The 20,741-nt window shown below is 46.1% G+C and overlaps 1 protein-coding gene across 1 annotated transcript in view; it reads right to left on the bottom strand.

Annotated features, from left to right (window-relative positions):
* Window positions 1-7,971, bottom strand: part of LOC118088930 (tyrosine-protein phosphatase non-receptor type substrate 1) — a 271,710-nt gene extending 263,739 nt beyond the window's left edge. Inside the window, exon 1 of the mRNA XM_088674779.1 lies at window positions 7,794-7,971. The gene's annotated coding sequence lies outside the window, so the exon portion shown is untranslated. The remainder of the gene's footprint in view (window positions 1-7,793) is intronic.
* Between the last annotated feature and the right edge of the window lie 12,770 nt (window positions 7,972-20,741).

Genomic DNA, 20,741 nt, shown 5'->3' on the forward strand with positions numbered 1-20,741 from the left:
TGCAGTATTCCAGGTGTGGTCTGACCAAGACAGAATAGAGTGGTACCCAAGTGGGAAGAGCATCTCTTGTTCTTGTTGTGGGCTTCTGGCTATGAGAAGAGGATGATGGGAGTCTCACCCAGCAGGTCTCTTCTTATGTTCTTACACTAAGTCAATTACAGCAAGCCACAAACACCTATCTATCCAGGAGGGAAGAAGAGCGGAGAATCAATCCCGGCAGCTGAGCTTCTCTCCCCCCACCCCCACCCCCAAGCCCTTGGCATCCTCTCAAATAGATTTCTCATTGCCTGTTTTCTTCACACACAGCCTGCCCATTTCATCCTGCTTCTCCAGAGGCAGGATTTTCAGCCAACATCTGGACTCCTCCTAAATCACTACAGCAACAGCATCGCCCGCAAAGGGTGGAAGGCTTCTTTTTCGCTCTTCAGCGATTTAATATTTATGCAGGGTCTGCAATGCCGTTAGGCCAAGATGCTCAGCAAATATATAACTAAAATGAACAAAACCTGCGCTCCAGAGATTTGTCTGGTTAGCTCAAATCACTTAAGTGAAACTCAGCTCCCGCTATTTCGCTTGGCCCCTTCCTGCCCCAAGGCTCCTTTGACTGCAACCACGCTGCATTTTTCTGACTCCAGCCAAGCCCCTTTACTTTCTGGAGCTCTGCTTTCTACAGCTCGATGCCTTTCCCACCAGCTGGCACTTAGGCTTCTGCCTCTCGACACACTGCCTGTTCTGCCCCATCCTTCTGATCTTCATCCCTGGGTCTTTTTCTCGCTCAGCCAGCCTAGCCGGCCTTCTCGGTAGTGGCACCCACCCTGTGGAATGCCCTCCCACTAGAGGTCAAAGAGAACAACAATTACCAGACCTTTAGAAGGCATCTCAAGGCAGCCCTGTTTAGGGAAGCTTTTAATGTGTGATGGATTTCTGTATTTTAATGTTTGATGGATTTCTGTATTTTAGAATTTCTGTTTTGTTGGAAGCCGCCCAGAGTGGCTGGGGGAACCCGGCCAGATGGGCGGGGTATAAATAATAAATTATTATTATTATTATTATTATAGATGCCCCATATGCCTTCTTCTTTCCCTGCATGCATGCCATCCAACATTTCTCCGATGAAAACAGGGATGTTCTGTTCAATAATAATAATAATAATAATAATAATAATAATACCCTGTCCATCTGACTGGGTTGCCCTAGCCACTCTGAGTTGCTTCCAACATCTACAAAAACATAATAAAACATTTAGCATTCAAAAACTTTTCTATAAGGGACTGCCTTCCGATGTCTTCTAAGGCTTGTAGAGTTACTTATCTTCTTGGCTTGGGGGTCGCATAACTCCACACCCTCCATTATTTCTCCGGTGAAAATAGGGACGTCCTAAGGAAAAGTGGGACATTCCAGGATCAAATCAGAAACTGAGACAGCTTCTATAAATCCGGGACTGTCCCTGGAAAATAGGGGCATGTTATATGATCCATGGCGCCTAATCCGAAGCACAACTTGTAAACTGCACGCTGTTTGAATCCCTTGCCATCTATTCCTTTTGCAGTTTGCACCTAGCCTTAGCCCAGGTTGTTCCATGTCGGCATCTGCCTAATCTAGGCCAAAGCATCTCCAGAAAGTGCCAGTTTCTCTCCTTCCAGCTGTTTCCCATCTCTCCTGGTTCGGCTCCTGGATGCCTGGCTTTGAATTATTAACACCCTGGCAGCCGCGCTCTTAAATCTCAGCTTCTCTGGCTCTCCCCCAAGGCAAGCTTTCAGAGTTGGTGTTTTTTCTCAGAGCCAAGAGGTCCCATTGCAACACAAGCAAGTTTTTGTCCAGCACAGTAGGGACTGTTCTGTGTGCTCCTAGCTACTGGGCTCTCATTAATTGGAGGACACCCAGTTTATTTACAGGGTCTTGAGGCTACGATGTCTTCCTTCTTTGACCAAGGAGCGCTGATTGGTGCTTAATTTAGCGGCGGTGGGGTTTTGCCAGGAAAACGAATAAGGGAACTCCCGAGAATAGTGAAGTCTCTGCTATAGCTGTGAGGAGTTTTCATTTGATCTGCATTCTGAGTTGAAACACAGATTTTCAGAGCTAAAGATACTTCAGTTGCAAAGCCTCACTATTTATTTTTGCAAAATTTTGAGCGTCCTGCTGGAACCAGTTGGGTGCCAGATTTCCGCAATCCCTCTCACCTCCAAAGTTGTTAATTTATGTGTCAAGCTGTCATTTATTTTAGCTTAAGACATTTTTGATCCTGCCTGTCTGTTGAGCAGGACCCTTCAGGTGGCAAACAACTCTGCTCAAACAGCGGTAAAATCAGAAGTTTTAAAGAGTATAGCCGAAAAGGCAGGAACAAATGAAAGTGGGAGAATCTCTCAAAGGGGAAGTGGCGCCTTGTGAAACTAATAACTGAACACTGAAAAATAAGCAATGAGGCAGCCAAAGACAGAGAAGACCAAGAGCCTTATTGGGAAGAATTTATCTCAGCTCACCCTCTCCCACATTCTATTTGGATGCTTGGGGAAGGATCATAGCTCAGTGGGAGACCATGCGCTCTGCGTGGAGTTTGTTCCAGGTTCGAACTCTGGTATTTCCAGATAGGACTAGAAGAGGCACCCGAGCTCAAGGGTGAAAAATGTACGGGATTGTTTTTTTTAAATTACACGAGTAAACATGGTTCCCCAAATCCAAACTTGGGTGCACCTAGAGTAAATTTCACAAAAGAAAAGTTAAATGGAGGAGATATTCTATACAAAGAAAAGGTTGAAGGTATACTGGAACACAGTACAAAGAAAAGGAAAGAAAGAGAGAAAATGAATCTGTTAAAGAGGTAGAGGGAAATTAAGCATTATAGAGAAATAGATGAATATGGATATGTATAGAAAGAACTTTCTTTCTTTCTTTCTTTTTCTTTCTATGCATATTCATATTCATCTATTTCTTTATAATGCTTAGCTACTTACATAAAGCTTATGTATGTAATTGTAAAGGAAAAAGATGCTGTAAGATCTGTAAATTTTTAAATTGCAATAAAATTAAAAATAAATAAATAGAAGAGGCATCTGCTTGAAACCCCGGAGAGTCCTTTTGGGTACATCAATCCCAGAAAATCAGTGATGTGATATGTAACAATCCCATACAACTGCAACGCGGAGGAATGAAATTCCCAACACTCCTTTGTGTGCCTCCTCCTCGAGAGGCGCGGAGGGTGGCAACACAAGAGCGGGGCCTTCTCTGCAGTGGCTCCCCATCTATGGGATGCTCTCCTCAGGGAAGTTTGCCTGGCGCCTTCATTATACACCTTTAGGCGCCAGGCAAAAATGTTCCTTTTTAACCCGGCCTTTGGTTGATTCGATTGTCATCCCATACCCTTTTAAAATGTGGCTCTTTTGGGGGGGGTATAATAATAATAATAATTTATTATTTATACCCCGCCCATCTGGCCAGGTTCCCCCAGCCACTCTGGGCGGCTTCCAACAAAACAGAAATTCTAAAATACAGAAATCCATCAAACATTAAAATACAGAAATCCATCAAACATTAAAAGCTTCCCTAAACAGGGCTGCCTTGAGATGCCTTCTAAAGGTCTGGTAATTGTTGTTCTCTTTGACCTCTAGTGGGTGCCACTACCGAGAAGGCCCTCTGCCTGGTTCCCTGTAACTTGGCTTCTCGTAGTGAGGGAACCGCCAGAAGGCCCTCGGAGCTGGACCTCAGTGTCCGGGCAGAACGATGGGGGTGGAGACGCTCCTTCAGGTATACCGGACCGAGGCCGTTTAGGGCTTTAAAGGTCAACACCAACACTTTGAATTGTGCTCGGAAACGTACTGGGAGCCAATGTAGGTCTTTCAGGACCGGTGTTATGTGGTCTCGGCGGCCGCTCCCAGTCACCAGTCTAGCGGCCGCATTCTGGATTAGTTGTAGTTTCCGGGTCACCTTCAAAGGTAGCCCCACGTAGAGCGCATTGCAGTAGTCCAAGCGAGAGATAACTAGAGCATGCACCACTCTGGAGAGACAGTCAGTGGGCAGGTAGGGACTCAGCCTGCGTACCAGATGGAGCTGATAAACAGCTGTCTTGGACACAGAGTTGACCTGTGCCTCCATGGACAGCTGTGAGTCTAAGATGACTCCCAGGCTGCGCACCTGGTCTTTCAGGGGCACAGTTACCCCATTCAGCACCAGGGAGTCCTCCACACCCGCCCGCCTCCTGTCCCCCACAAACAGTACTTCTGTCTTGTCAGGATTCAATCTCAATCTGTTAGCCGCCATCCATCCTCCAACCGCCTCCAAGCACTCACACAGGACCTTCACCGCCTTCACTGGTTCTGATTTAAAAGAGAGGTAGAGCTGGGTATCATCAGCATACTGATGGACACCCAGCCCAAACCCCCTGATGATCTCTCCCAGCGGCTGCATATAGATGTTAAAAAGCATGGGGGAGAGGACAGAACCCTGAGGCACCCCACAAGTGAGAGCCCAGGGGTCTGAACACTCATCCCCCACCACCACTTTCTGAACACGGCCCAGGAGGAAGGAGCGGAACCACTGCATGACAGTGCCCCCAGCTCCCAAACCCTCTAGACGATCCAGAAGGATGTTATGGTCGATGGTGTCAAAAGCCGCTGAGAGATCCAGCAGAACAAGGAAACAGCTCTTACCTTTGTCCCTAGCCCGCCGGAGATCATCGACCAGTGCGACCAAGGCAGTTTCAGTCCCATGATGAGGCCTGAATCCTGACTGGAAGGGATCCAAATGGTCCGCTTCTTCCAGGCGTGCCTGAAGTTGTTCAGCAACCACTCGCTCAATCACCTTGCCCAAGGATGGAAGATTTGAGACTGGGCGATAGTTGGCCATATTGGCCGGATCTAAAGATGTTTTTTTAAGAAGCGGTTTAATAACCGCCTCTTTCAGCGGGTCTGGGAAGGCTCCTTGGGTTATTGGGTTATTTATTTTATTTTATTTTTTGTATACTGTGGTGTTTTTATGTGAACTGCCCTGACCTCCGGGTATAGGGCGATATATAAATTCAATAAATAATAATAAAAATAATGATTAAAACAGAGAACATTGGAAATGCAAAATAAAAAAAATTCCTTCAGTAGCACCTTAAAGACCAACTAAGTTTATATTTTGGTATGAGCTTTCGTGTGCATGCACACTTCTTCAGATACACTAGAAACAGAAGTGTCAGACCCTATATATATATACAGAGGGTGGTGGGGGTGGGTGGGAATGGGAGATGGGCTGATGGGAGTGGTAAACCTGTAGATGGCTGTTAATGGCTGCTGATGGCTGCAATTAGTCCTGGGCTGAGGTGCTAAAGAAAGCTTGATCATGCATAATGAGATAAGAATCCGATGTCTCTATTCATCCCAGGTGCTTCCATGGTTTTAAGCTTGGTAATGATTTCCAATTCAGCAACTTCTTTCCAGTCTGTTCTTGAAATTTCTCTGTAATAAAACAGCTGCTTTGAGATCTTGTATAGAATGTCCTGGGAGATTGAAGTGTTCTCCTACTGGTTTTTCAGTCTTATGGTTCCTGATGTCAGATTTATGTCCATTTATCCTTTGGAGTAGGGTTTGGCCTGTTTGTCCAATATAGAGAGCTGAAGGGCACCGTTGGCATTTGATGGCATACACAATGTTAGAAGATGAGCAATTAAATAGTCCTGAGATGGTATGTTGGATGTTGTTGGGGCCAGTAATGATGTTGTCCGGGTGTGTGTGGCAGCAAAGTTGGCATCTGGGTTTATTGCAGGCTCTGGTACCAGTGTCCATGTTAAGTCTGGTGGTTGTATTATTGTGGGTGAGGAGTTGTTTAAGGTTGGGTGGCTGTCTGTAGGCAATGAAAGGTCTTCCTCCCAGAGCTTGAGAAAGGGAGCTGTCATTGTCCAGGAGAGGCTGTAGATCTCTGATGATGCGTTGTACTGTTTTAACTTGGGAGCTGTATGTGATGACTAGTGGTGTTCTGTTATTTTCTTTTTTGGGTCTGTCTTGCAGCAGGTTCTCCCTAGGTATCAGTCTGGCTCTGTTGATCTGTTGTTTAACTTCATCAGGTGGATATTTTAGTTCTAAAAAGGTTTGCTGTAGATCTCTTAGGTGAGATTCTCTGTCTGTAGAGTTGGAACAGATACGGTTGTAACGTAGGGCCTGGCTGTATACGATGGATTGTTTGGTATGTTTGGGATGGTAGCTAGAGGCATGTAGATATATTGGAAATGCAGATATGCAGAAGACAGAACACGTCGGTACGTTCACAAACCGACAGAATAAATTCTATATTACAAAAATAATAATAATCATAGAATCATAGAATCATAGAATCATAGAGTTGGAAGAGACCACAAGGGCCATCCAGTCCAACCCCCTGCCAAGCAGGAAACACCATCAAAGCATTCCTGACAGATGGCTGTCAAGCCTCTGCTTAAAGACCTCCAAAGAAGGAGACTCCACCACACTCCTTGGCAGCAAATTCCACTGCCGAACAGCTCTTACTGTCAGGAAGTTCTTCCTAATGTTTAGGTGGAATTTTCTTTCTTGTAGTTTGAATCCGTTGCTCCGTGTCCGCTTCTCTGGGTTTAAGTACATAATACTAGGTTTAAGTACATAAACGCAGAGCGAAATGAGAGGTAACTGGTTCTGGTACTACAGTATTCTTCTTGCATTCCAAAGAGCCTGGCATATATATGGTTCAGAGGGAAAGGGTCCTCTTGCCAGCTAGACAACACAACCTGGCTCCCATACCCTTACAACAGAGGAGGCTGACAGCAGCAAAATGCATATGTTGGGGAGAGCAACAGAGAAAAGTCTTTCCCCCAGCCTCCTGGAAGCAGCAAAAAGCTAGCGCAGGGCTTACTGCGCTTCCTTGCGTGTCAGAAAGTGCAGAGGGCGTTGGCGACGGACGCAAGGTTTTCCCAGAGCAACGGCGTTCCCTGATTTCCCCATGCGGTCTGTGCAACCCACAGGGGTACGTGGCAATGTGGGGGGCATTGCACCCACACCATACCCTCCAACATTTATCCAGTGAAAATAGGGATGTCCCATTCCACACCGATAATTTTACTATTTATACCCCACACACATCTTACTGGGTTCCCCCAGCCCCTCTGGGCAGCTTCCAACACATATAAAAAAACATGATAAAACAATAAACATTTTTAAAAAATAAAAAACCCTTCTTTATACAAGATTGCCTTCGGATGGCTCGGGGGTCAGATAGCTCCCCATACCCTCCAACATTTCTCCAATGAAAATAGGGACGTCCCATTCCACAGCGATAATTTTACTATTTATACCCCACACATCTTACTGGGTTCCCCCAGCCCCTCTGGGTAGCTTCCAACACATATAAAAACATGATAAAACAATAAACGTTAAAAAACAACCTCCTTTTATACAGGATTGCCTTCAGATGGCTTGGGGGTCGGATAGCTCCCCATACCCTCCAACATTTCTCCCATGAAAACAGGGACGTCCTAAGGGAAAGCAGGACGTTCTGGGATCAGAGTAGAAACTGGGACGGCTTTTGTGTATCAGGGGTGCCCCTGGAAAATAGGGACACCCGGAGGGTCTGCCACACCTTTCCACACCTGTGCGGCCACCTGCAGCGAAATTCTGCCCTGCTCCTTCCTGAGACTCTCTCCAACGCCACGGCCCTGCCAGGCCCACCACGCCGATGCCACGAGAAACACACAGAGAGAGAGAAACAGCTCTTCTTGGCCACACGAGACACATCAAAGCCGTGCGCCCATCGCCAAGAAAGAAACATCATTCCCACCGGCACCCCCTCTCCCCTCCCTGTGTGCTTACCTTGCAGGGTTACATTCTGGGTGCCTGTTTGTGTTTTCTCCTGTCAGGGCAGACTCCGCCGGTGGCTTAAAGGATTTCCCCACAATAACCTGCAAATCCCTTTCCCAGAGTGACTAATAAGCTACAGAAACAATCGCTGCCTCCGACAATTGCCTGGCATGCCAGTGGCTACATGCCCCTTGCTGGCTATGACACCAGGCTACATCTATTGTTTTCCTTTGCCCTCTGAGTTTTTTATTTTATTTTTATTTTAACCTGGACCATCTTCCGTCCAGGTTCAATCTCATTAAGAACCTCTAATCTCTGCTGCTGAAAAATCCCCTTCCTCTTTCGGTTATTTGCATAAAAGGACTTCCACCGCCTTCATAAAATCTGCTTTCTCGGTTCTGCTAGCCTTTTGAAAGAAACAATAATCATAATGGCTTTTCGCTGTTAAGTATTGAGAATCAGGAGGACATGCAATCTAATGGGGTGGGGCAGGGGGAGTTAAGATCTTGATTTCTTTCACAGCTCCCACCAGAGATTTAATAGGTAGTTCTGGGCAAGTCAGTGAGGCAACTATACACATATATCCTAGCCCCCTTTGAAGGAAACTCGAGCATCTTGTGATCAGGTAGATGAAATGTTTAGGAGTGAGCTGTGGTTTCTCACTTCTTCAAATGTATGAGTGGTAACGTCTGAAACAGGGGTGGGTGTGAACTCGTGGTGTGTGTGTGTGGCTTGGCTAGCAACTGTGCTTTTATTTGCCATCTATTTATTTTTGTTGTTGTTGTTTAGTCGTTTAGTCATGTCTGACTCTTCGTGACCCCATGGACCATAGCACGCCAGGCACTCCTGTCTTCCACTGCCTCCCGCAGGTTGGTCAAACTCATGTTCGTAGCTTCGAGAACGCTGTCCAACCATCTCGTCCTCTGTCGTCCCCTTCTCCTAGTGCCCTCCATCTTTCCCAACATCAGGGTCTTTTCCAAGGATTCTTCTCTTCTCATGAGGTGGCCAAAGTATTGGAGCCTCAGCTTCACCATCTGTCCTTCCAGTGAGCACTCAGGGCTGATTTCCTGAAGAATGGATAGGTTTGATCTTCTTGCAGTCCATGGGACTCTCAAGAGTCTCCTCCAGCACCATAATTCAAAAGCATCCATTCTTCGGCGATCAGCCTTCTTTATGGTCCAGCTCTCACTTCCATACATCACTACTGGGAAAACTATAGCGGATCTTTGTAGGCAAGGTGATGTCTCTGCTTTTTAAGATGCTGTCTAGGTTTGTCATTGCTTTTCTCCCAAGAAGCAGGCGTCTTTTAATTTCGTGACGGCTGTCACCATCTCTTAGGAAAGTTGCACAGGTTAGGTCTCCACGTTACAACAGGCTACGCCGGGCCTTCCTCAGAGCTTGCATCTGCCAGGGTGACATAAAAATGCCAGCGTCAAATCTCCCCCCACCCCATTATTCCTTCTCTCTCCCCCCCCCTTCCTAGATGCCAGTCTTCCCCTTTCTGTTTCCCAAAGAGACTCCTGGGCTCCCCCTGCAGTCTGACTTCCTTGATCTTAAGACCCCTCCGAAGCACGGAGGTGATGTTTTGCTGCTGCTGTTGAATATGGAACATGCCGGCACCGCTCAGCATAAATAAATGCCATCTGCCTGCGTTGAGCTGTGCTCCGTAGGCAGCCGAGAAAGCAAGATGACCTCCTCCACCCATCACACTGCCAAATCTCTCTCTCTCTCTCTCCCTCCCTCCCTCCCTCTCTCTCCTTTCTGTGGCTTCCCTGCTGCTCTCCCCCCTGTTCTCTTCCTCTCTCCCCACCCTGCAATCCTTGGTCATGACTGCGCCTCCATTTCAACGTTTAAGCACACAGAATTTGATGGGCCAGGCAGCGCCCCTGGGCTCATGGCTTTATCGACCACGTGTTGCTGTGGATGACGCTTTTCATCTTGCAGGGAGGGCCGGCAAAAGGTCAGGCTCCTTCCCGCAATGCATTTTTAAATGCTGCTTGTTCACACATTGAGTTTCTTGAATCAAGGCGGCGTTGGAACAACTTAAGGCCTCGGAGCAGAGGAAGAGGGCGAATGGACAGCTGGGGGTTTCACGGGTGCTGAATCCTGTCTGCGTGGAAGAGACTGGAGGAGATCTGGAGACCGGTACAAAGACCTGGGGTGCCTCCTCGCCTTAACAATGCATCTGTGTGGAGACAAAAGCAGATCATGTCTCTCTAAGGAACTCAAGAAAGATGATGGAGAAACACAGCGATCAGGTCTCCTTCCTGGCGCTTTAAAAAAAAATCCGAAACTTTAAAGCAGGGGTAGGCAACCTAAGGCCCGGGGGCCGGTTGCGGCCGAATCGCTTTCTCAATCCGGCCTGTGGACGGTCCAGGATTCAACGTGTTTTTACATTAGTAGAATGTGTCCTTTTATTTTATTTTACATGTGAAAAGGATCTAGGAGTCTTGGTAGACCACAAACTTGACATGAGTCAGCAGTGTGATGCAGCAGCTAAAAAAGCCAATGCAATTCTGGGCTGCATCAATAGGAGTATAGCGTCTAGATCAAGGGAAGTAATAGTACCACTGTATTCTGCTCTGGTCAGACCTCACCTGGAGTACTGTGTCCAGTTCTGGGCACCACAGTTCAAGAAGGATACTGACAAGCTTGAACGTGTCCAGAGGAGGGCAACCAAAATGGCCAAAGGCCTGGAAACGATGCCTTATGAGGAACGGCTTAGGGAGCTGGGTATGTTTAGCCTGGAGAAGAGAAGGTTAAAGGGTGATATGATAGCCATGTTCAAATATATGAAAGGATGTCATATGGAGGAGGGAGAAAGATTGTTTTCTGCTGCTCCAGAGAAGCGGACACGGAGCAATGGATTCAAACTACAAGAAAGAAGATTCCACCTAAACATTAGGAAGAACTTCCTGACAGTAAGAGCTCTTCGGCAGTGGAATTTGCCGCCAAGGAGTGTGGTGGAGTCTCCTTCTTTGGAGGTCTTTAAGCAGAGGCTTGACAGGCATATGTCAAGAATGCTTTGATGGTGTTTCCTGCTCGGCAGGGGGTTGGACTGGATGGCCCTTGTGGTCTCTTCCAACTCTATGGTTCTATGATTTAAAATGCATCTCTGGGTTATTTGTGGGGTCTGCCTGGTGTTTTTACATGGTCTGAGGGACGGTGGACCGGCCCACGGTTGAAAAAGTTTGCTGACCCCTGCTTTAAAGCATCTCCAAGGGGACTTTTATCAGAGCAGTGATAAATCTCTCCATTTGGGGGGTGTCTCACTTACTCCAGTTTGGACATAAGAACATAAGAAGAGCTCTGGTGCTGGATCAGGCCAATGGTTCATCTAGACCAGCATCTTGGGAAATGCACAAGCAGGTTTCCAGCACAAGATCACCCTCGCCTCCTGTAGAGTTTCCAGCAAATGGCATTCAGACGGTGACCCGGAAATGCGGCAGCTAGACTGGTGACTGGGAGCGGCCGCCGACACCACATAACACCGGTCTTGAAAGACCTACATTGGCTCCCAGTACGTTTCCGAGCACAGTTCAAAGTGTTGGTGCTGACCTTTAAAGCCCTAAATGGCCTCGGTCCAATATACCTGAAGGAGCCTCTCCACCCCCATCGAGGGCCTTCTGGTGGTTCCCTCGTTGCCAAGTTGCAGGGAACCAGGCAGAGGGCCTTCTTGGTGGTGGCGCCTGCCCTGTGGAACGACCTCCCAACAGATGTCAAAGAGGAAAACAACTACCCGACTTTTAGAAGACATCTGAAGGCAGCCCTGTTCAGGGAGGCTTTTAATGTTTAATAGATTATTGTGTTTAATTTTTCCGTTGGAAGCCACCCAGAGTGGCTGGGGAAACCCAGCCAGATGGGCGGGGTATAAAGAATAAATTATTATTATTATTATTATTATTATTATTATTATTATTATTATTCAGAAGCATTTCTGCTCCCTGTCATGGAGGCAGGGCACAGCCATCCTGGCTACTAACTGTTCAAGTCCTCTCCTCCATCGTGAATCTGTCCCATCCTCTTCCGAAGCCACACCCAGTTGAAGGCCATCACTGCCTCTGGTGGGAGCGAATCCCACTGCACACTGCATAGAATCATAGAATCGTAGAGTTGGAAGAGACCAGAAGGGCCATCCAGTCCAACCCCCTGCCAAGCAGGAAACACCATCAAAGCATTCTTGACATATGCCTGTCAAGCCTCCGCTTAAAGACCTCCAAAGAAGGAGACTCCACCACACTCCTTGGCAGCAAATTCCACTGCCGAACAGCTCTTACTGTCAGGAAGTTCTTCCTAATGTTTAGGTGGAATCTTCTTTCTTGTAGTTTGAATCTACAAAGAAGCACTTCCTGTTGCTTTTATTTCACATGGTCCGAGTCAGATGGGGATTCTGACCTTGATGCAATTTGCGTGTGGTTCCTGGCATACCATTCATTCCCCATTCGTTTTGTTTTCTGGAAAGCACCCTTTTCAGCTAAAAATGTGGCCATCTGGTGTTTTCACCTCATGCAGATTCAGAGCTGCCTCTCTGGTGTCTGCGGCCTTCCAAGCACCATCTCCCCTATGCAGATAACTGCAAGGGAGGCGGACATTCCTGGGTCCTTCTGTCGCCACATAATTTTTGCTTCATTCTGTCAAGCTTCTTTGGCACTTCATTGCCTTTATATCCCACTTTTCCCTCCAAGGAGCTCAAGGTGGCATGTGAGCTTCATGGCCAAGCGGAGATTCAAACCCTGGTCTCCCAAGTCCTAGTCCGACAGTGTAACCACTATACCACACTGCTCAGTTCATTTGTGAGATTTGCTGCTCCAGAATGTGCTAAATGCTGGCAGCTTAAGGTGGGTTAAACAAATTAACGGAGGAGAGGTCCAGCAATGTTTTTTAGCCATGATAGCTAAATGGAACCTCCAGCTTCAGGCGCAATCTATCCATGAATCCCAAGTGCTAGGGAGCAGGTGTAGAGTAGCTGGCCACTGTGGAAAGCAGGCTGCCATTGGACTAGGTGGATCTTTCTCCTGGCCCAGAAGGGCTCATTAATAAATAAAAATAATAAAAATAATAAAAATAATATTTATACCCCGCCCATCTGGCTGGCTTTCCCCAGCCACTCTGGGCAGCTTCCAGCAAAATATTAAAATACAATAATTCATCAAACATTAAAAGCTTCCCTAAACAGGACTGCCTTCAGATGTCTTCTAAAAGTCAGGTAGTTGTTTATTTCTTTGACATCTGGTGGGAGGGCATTCCAAAAGTCGGGCGCCTCTATCAAGAAGGCCCTCTGCCATTTGACATTGATGCGGCAAGCAAAGGTATGACTATTGTCAGATAGGAACTTGTCCTTGAATCCATGGCCTTCCTTAAGTAGCTGCTTTATGATCTCAACTCCCCGTTGAACACTGTCGTTTGATCATGGGTAGTTAGGCCTTGAGGCAACATAGTCCCTCAGGCCCAGAAAAATTGGGGCCGTTGCTAGACATCAAGACATGTGGCACTCCATGTCTGGAAAAGAATCCCTGGATTTCAAAGGCATCACATTATTTTCTGATGTTTTCCTTACACAGCTAGCTCAGGATAATGTTAATTACAGGTTGGTGAGGAATGAATAGACTTTGCCAAAATATGTTCCGCATGCCAGCACCAACTTTGCACGATGCCTGCAGCTCGCAACTGTTTAGCAACAAAGGACCTTTTCCTTTGTTTAGGCTGGCGTTTTTCTCAGGTTTGACATTCTTAACCTGTAGGTTGATTAATCTGCAGCTTAAATTACCACAAGGTGAAAAAAAGTTGAATGCAAGAGAGTGATTTGGATATTGCGAAGAGCGAATCTATTAGGAGAGCCATTGCTTTTTGTTTATTATCCAAATATCCCCCATGTATTCGATGTCTTTTTGTAATATTTAGGCACAGTTTGGAACAGAGCCCATCAGTTATAGAGAGTTACATTTTGAAGTGAGATATGGAGCTGATAGGGCAGTGGTGATTGGTGCTGAGTATCCTGTGGCCCTCAAAATATCGTTGGACTCCCATCAGCGTGAGTCTGAATGATTCATGGTTAGCCATGATGGGAGTCGTAGACAGGCGAACTAAGGCCAGTGTACTGGAAGAAGCAAAGAGCACCAGTGTGGAAGCAATGATTCTTCAACATCAATTTCGTTGGACTGGTCATGTTGTTCAGATGCCTGATTGTCGTCTTCCAAAGCAACTACTCTATTCCGAACTTAAAAACGGAAAGCGTAACGCTGGTGGTCAACAAAAGAGGTTCAAAGACTCTCTCAAGGCAAATCTATAAAAAGTAGTATAAACACCGACAACTGGGAAACACTGACCTGCAAGCGCTCCAATTGGAGAACAGCCTTTACCAAAGGTGTCATGGGCTTTAAAGACACTTGAATTCAGGACGCAAGGGAGAAATGTGCTAAGAGGAAGGCACGCTTGGCAAATCCACACCGTGATCAACTCCTGCTCGGAAACCAATGTCTCCACTGTGAAAGGACATGTGGATCCAGAATTGGCCTCCACAGTAGGGCGGTTCATAAAAAAAAAATATGCCTGCTTCAAAGGTCTTATATTGTCTCGTGCAGCCAGCAAAATTCTTGCAAGGATCTTAGCAAACCATCTGGTAATAATATGGTGACCCTTCCTGAATCCCAAAATGGTTTCCAGCCTTCTAGGGGGACAGTGGACATGATTTTCACCACTCGACAGCTTCAAGAAAAATGCAGAAAGCAAAACCATCCCCTGTATATGGCGTTTATTGACCTGGCTAAGGCATAGCTGCCAATCTCCCGTTGAAAAATCCGGGATCAGCAGCGGCGCGGCACCAGAAGTCGCTTCTAAGCATGTCTGGACATGCGTAGAAGCAAATTCTGGTGCTGCTCTGCCCAATTTCCGGTGCCCAAACATGGGCAGAGCGGCACCCGAAATCGGTTCTGCACATGTCCAGACAGGAGGAGCCTCCCTGGCAGGTAGGAAATAGGGGGGTTTACATGATTTTTTTTTAATCTTTATTTGTTTCATTCAACTATACAGCATTCAGTAAAATGCTTCAATAAAAATATCAATAAAATAAGGCTCCAAAGGTCTTATCTTATCTAGTACAGGATTTTTTTTTTCTATTTGGGATAACAGCGGGAAACGGATTAAAATCTGGGGGTTTCCCGCGAAAAACGGGAGACTTGGCAGCTATGGACTAAGACTAAGACTTTCGACACTGTAAATCGTAATGCCCTGTGGACTGTCCTTCTGAAAGTTGGCTGCCCAGATAAATTTGTAAACGTCATTCGGCTCCTCCATGATAATATGACAGCAACAATTGCAGATAACAATGGCTCTCAAAGTGAACCGTTCACAGTGGGATCAGGTGTTAAACAGGGTTGAGATATTGCCCCAACTCTATTCATTATTTTCACTGCCATGATCCTACACTTTGTCGATGGGAAACTCCCCACCGGAGTAGAAATCATATATCGAAAAGGTGGAAAGCTCTTCAATCTGAGCAGGCTGAAAGCAAAAAGTAAGGTTACCGTAACTTCCGTCAAAGAGCTTCAGTATGCTGATGACACGCTCAGAGGATGACCTCCGTAAACCATCCTAAATATCTTTGCAGAAGCTTACGAAAAGCTTGGCCTATCACTCAACATCCAAAAAATCAAAGTGCTGCACCAACAAGTACAAAATAACCCCTCTGCAGCGCCACAAATCCAACTCAGTGGCGTAACGTTGGAAAATGTTGATCACTTCTATCACTTCTCCTACCTAGGCAGTTACCTTTCCACAAGGGCCAACACTGATGCCGAAATCCAGCATTGCCTGAGCTCTGCGAGTGCGGCTTTCTCCCAATTGAAGTGCAGAGTGTTTGAGGACTGGGACATTTGCAGGGAAACAAAAATGCTTGTTTACAAAGCTATTGTGCTACCAACCTTACTATATGCTTGTGAAACTTGGACCACTTATAAACGCCATCTCCAACTCCTCGAAAGATTCCATCAGTGTCTCTGAAATTTTTTACAAATCACTTGGTAGACAAGCGAACTAATATCATTGTACTGGAAGAAGCAAAGATCAGCAGTGTTGAAGCAATGATTCTTCAACATCAACTTCGTAGGACTGGTCATGTTGTGTGGATGCCTGATGATCGTCTTCCAAAGCAACTACTCTATTCCGAACTTAAAAATGGAAAGCGTAATGCTGGTGGTCAACAAAAGAGGTTTTAAGACTGTCTCAAGGCAAATCTTTAAAAATGTAGTATAAACACTGACAATTGGGAAAGACCAGGGCAGTCTCGAGCAGGTCGGGCGCCCTGGTGCTGAGGGGCAGAGATCGCTCCGGCGCCCCCGCCCTCGCAGTGTGCAGCATGGCTTCCGCGCGGCTTTGCCGCGCAGCACCACACCACCCGGGCTCTACCTAGAGCCGGCCCTGGGAAAGGCTTGCCTGCGAGCGCTCCAGTTGGAGAACAGCCTTTGGAGAGCATGGTCATCAAATCTGCCAATTCTGGATTCTCTTTCTCACTTTTCCATTACTAACACCAGCTTTTCCACATTTCCACATCAGTTTACACACCCTCTCTTTTTTTTTAAGACCTCATGAAAATTCATCAGCATTTTGCTGCAAATTTATCCTATCAGACATGTGTTTATATGCAATTTTGCTTGATATACACGTTTTTTTCGAAAACATATTTTGCCTGAAAATGGGAAACTATTGCTTAGCAGAAGGTAGAACAGCTGGATGTCACCGCAGAGTGAATATTTAGAATAATTTTTTGTATGTAACTGACAGATGGAAAATTGGAAGTCATTTTATCTCTCCCCCCCTCTCTCTTATATTCCTCTCTTTATTTTATCTTCCTTATTCTTTCTTTCTTTGTTTGTTTTTTGTTTTCCTTGGAGTCCTCTGTTCCGGGTCTTTACTGGGATTATATACACACGAAGGTGATGGATGTTTAACGAAGGACCCTGCGTGAGAGGCAGGGAAATGAAGATCTCCCATTGGGAGAAGAACGGGAAGCTCCCAGGTGAGAGCTGGATGGGTCCACCTCTTTCAGTGTGAGACAAGAGCTACCTTTGAGAGAGGACTCTGCATTTTCCTTTCTTTTTCAGATTGCATTTAGATTAGCTTGTTTTTTAAGTGCATTATGAAACAACCTTAATAAAATATTATGGACAAAACACATCTTTTGCCTAATATAATGGATGTTTGTGCGTTCTTTTCACTAGCACGTGCATTCTTATTCACACTTCCCCATAGTGTGTGCATTTTTGCACACCTCCGGGGGGGGGGGAGAACTGCGTTGCAAAATCCACATTGCGGATTTCAAAGGAGGTCTGTGTTTCAGTACAGATATCGTTTCGGAAGGAGCAGATTGGGTTGGTTTGCCTCTAACTGTGAGCTGAATTGAATTCCCCCCCTACCTAGGCAGAAGAAAATGTCTCTGTGTGTTTTAAGGGTATATCTTTGTGCAATAGATAGATCTCAAAAACAAACATACAGTCCCATTCTTTTTTTATTAATTCAGATAGCTGATCCTTTTTGTAAATTCTGCCCCTTATTCCTGAAGAGACCAGCCAGAGCAGTTCTTAGTTTTAAGTGGAATCCAAAGAGCAGTGGAGCCTTTAGGGGGCATGGACAGAAATCTGATTAAAATCTGCAAGCCGTCGTATCTTGCACTTAGGAGCTGGTTTACCTGCAGAAGAAGGAGATGACTCTCACCTGGAAAATAGGACACGTGTCCACTCTATGTCTTTGCATGGTACTAATCACAATCTGAGCTCTCACAATGGCACCCATTAGCTGCCTGGAGCTGCAAATGCGCCTCATTACGCCAGTTCCAGGCCTCGTAAAAGTTCTTCAAACGTCTTGCTTTCTCTCTAAGTCCTCCTCTGAAGTGCATGTATTTCCAGTGTTTTCTTGCCTCTATAAAACTCATCAAACTTTTGCAACATGTCAAAGTTGACCTTCTCAGTCTGGCAGTTGCATGCTATTAAAAAAAAAAGTCAGCTGCTTCAGGTCTTGCAAAATTGAGGAGTAAAGTCTTTTCTGCTTTTTTTTTGTCACAGTGCTGAATCTCTTCCAAGGTTCTTCAGTGTGCCTTGAGAACTACGGTTCCTGTGGGATCTTCAGATGCTTCATCCATTCAGCGCTCTCACTTCATCGCATCAGTTTTCTTTCTGATCAAAGTTGCCTTAGAGATCCCACTTCTGGCGGCATGCTAAGTTCTCCTTCATTAAAACCGATGGAACTGAAGGCTGTCTTAATGTAATTTGTGTTGGTGTAGCAAATAGATTCTCGCCCCAACTCTCTTTGGCATATTTTTCTCCTTGTTGCTCTCATGTGCCTTCAGCTCGGCTGAAGATGGTGTGTACGGCCATTCAATGAGCGACGGGGGTCTGTTCAACTGGGACCGTCTTCATGCCCAGACAAAAGTGTGGCAGACAGATGCACCTCTTTCCCCCCCCCTTTCTTTTTCTTTGAAATCGTTTTTCTTTGATTTTACAAATGCAAAATTATAACAATCGAGGAGAGAGTCCCATGGACTGCAAGAAGATCAAACCTATCCATTCTGAAGGAAATCAGCCCTGAGTGCTCACTGGAAAGACAGATCGTGAAGCTGAGGCTCCAATACTTTGGGCACCTCATGAGAAGAGAAGACTCCCCGGAAAAGACCCTGATGTTGGGAAAGATGGAGGGCACTAGGAGAAGGGGACGACAGAGGACGAGATGGTTGGACAGTGTTCTCAAAGCTACGAACATGAGTTTGACCAAACTGCAGGAGGCAGTGGAAGACAGGAGTGCCTTGCGTGCTCTGGTCCATGGGGTCACGAAGAGTCGGACACGACTAAACGACTAAACAACAACAACAACATATAGGTATTACTCTGAACTTCGCAACTTCCCCCCACCCCCTTCGTGGGTCTTATTCTCAACTTTTACAACTGCATATTATTCCATAATCTATATTTTATATCAATCCATGTTATCCATTACAAGTGAGATTAAAATCCTGCTAATGTTCCCATCTGCTTGCAGTGGTGTTCTAAATAACGGATAGATTTTCCCCATTCTTTTTAAAAGTTTTTGTCCTCTTGGTTCCTGAGTTTTCTAGTCAGCTTTGCCATTTCCATCAATTTAGCTTGCCATTCCTCTCTGGTAGGGACTTCTTTTCCATCTCTGGGCTAATAGCATTCAAGCGGCTGTTGTCTCGTACATAAAAAGTCTTCTCTGATCTTTTGGGATGTCGGAACACAAGGAGAGCCTGATGAAACAGGCCAATGGCCCTTCTAGTCCAGCCTCCTGTTCTCATAGTCAGTGCCAGATTTACGTATAAGCTAAACAAGCTATAGCTTAGGGTCCCACTTTCTTGGTGGCCCCCAAAGAAATTAAAGGGGGGGGGGAAACACCGGATGTACATTTCCAAAACATAAGATAAAAAACAAATAAAATAAAACCTACATACAGCATCCGTGTTTTGTGTTGTGTAGGCTCCTAAGATGTAAGTCGTGGGCCCCGCCTGCTAGCCTGCTCCCTAAAATATCACTGGTTTGCCCATCTCTCTAGCAATTACTTTGATAAAATACATATTTTGTTATGTGCAAATGGCTTTAGGTACCTCTTAGGTCCATAAATTACCATATAGCATATATTCAACACACAAAAACAGCGACCATTTGTTGTTGACAAAGGACAGCTGGACATATAAAGGGCCCCATTACCTTCAGTAGCTTAGGGCCTCATCCAGCCTAAATCCGGCCCTGCTCATAGTGGTCAAACAGATGCCACTCTAAGGGGAGATCATTTCAGACAGATCTCCTGGCAAGGGACAGAAATCCTGGCAAGGGACAGAAGCAGATCTCCCCAGTGCCCCCAATCTGAACGGTTGAAATAGCTGGTTTTCATAGAATCATAGAGTTGGAAGAGACCACAAGGGCCATCCAGTCCAACCCCCTGCCAAGCAGGAAACACCATCAAAGCATTCTTGACATATGCCTGTCAAGCCTCTGCTTAAAGACCTCCAAAGAAGGAGACTCCACCACGCTCCTTGGTAGCAAATTCCACTGGTTTTGGAGAAGCCCTCCTGCAGTTGTGTCCATCCTTCAGCCTTTCGGATTATGAGTGTAAATTGTGCATGTTGCATTAATTTTGTTTCCAGCGTGGGTGGGTGCCCAGGGCCCCACCTGCCCAGGCGTCACGTTCTGCGTCACTCCACTGCTTCCCTCCCACGCGCAGAAACGTCTTCTCTCCTTTTCAGTTGCAATTTTCATCACGATCCCCTCTGATCCTCCACATGACTCTCCCCTGGGTTGCACATCGTTCCTGATGCCGGGCCCGTCTGGCAAACACCAGCGAATGGAAATGGCATTCTGAGTGGCAGGAAGCACCAAAAGGAGCAGAGGGAGGGAGGGATAGCAGTCTCAGCATCGACTGAGCCTGCCCCATGTAGTATCATACATGGAGAAACAAGAGGAAGACTATTGAGAGGCTAAAAGTAATAGTATCACTCTATTCTGCTTTGGTCAGACCCCCACCTGGAGTCCTGTGTCCAGGGCCGGATTAAGATGATCAAGGGTCTGGAAACCAAGCCTTATGAGGAACAGTTGAAGGAGCTGAGTAACAGGAGGCTGAGATGAGATATGATGGCCATATTCAAATATCTGAAAAGCTGTCACATGGAAGATGGAGCAAGCTTGTTTGTTGCTCAGAGGGTAAGACCTGAACCAATAGATTCAAATTACAAGAAAGGAGATTCTAACTAAACATCAGGAAGAACTTTCTGACAGTAAGAGCTGTTCAACAGTGGAACAGACTCTTGGGATATAGTGAGCTCTCCTTCATATGAGGTTTACAAACAGAGATTGGATGTCCACCTGTTAGGGATTCTTTAGCTGTGGTGGTGTAGTGGTTAAGAGCGATAGACTCCTAATCTGGGGAACCGGGTTCGCGTCTCCACTCCTCCACATGCAGCTG

The sequence above is a fragment of the Zootoca vivipara genome, chromosome 7, assembly GCF_965207765.1.
Source record: "Zootoca vivipara chromosome 7, rZooViv2.hap1.1, whole genome shotgun sequence".
In the NCBI taxonomy this organism is placed as follows: Eukaryota; Metazoa; Chordata; class Lepidosauria; order Squamata; family Lacertidae; genus Zootoca; species Zootoca vivipara.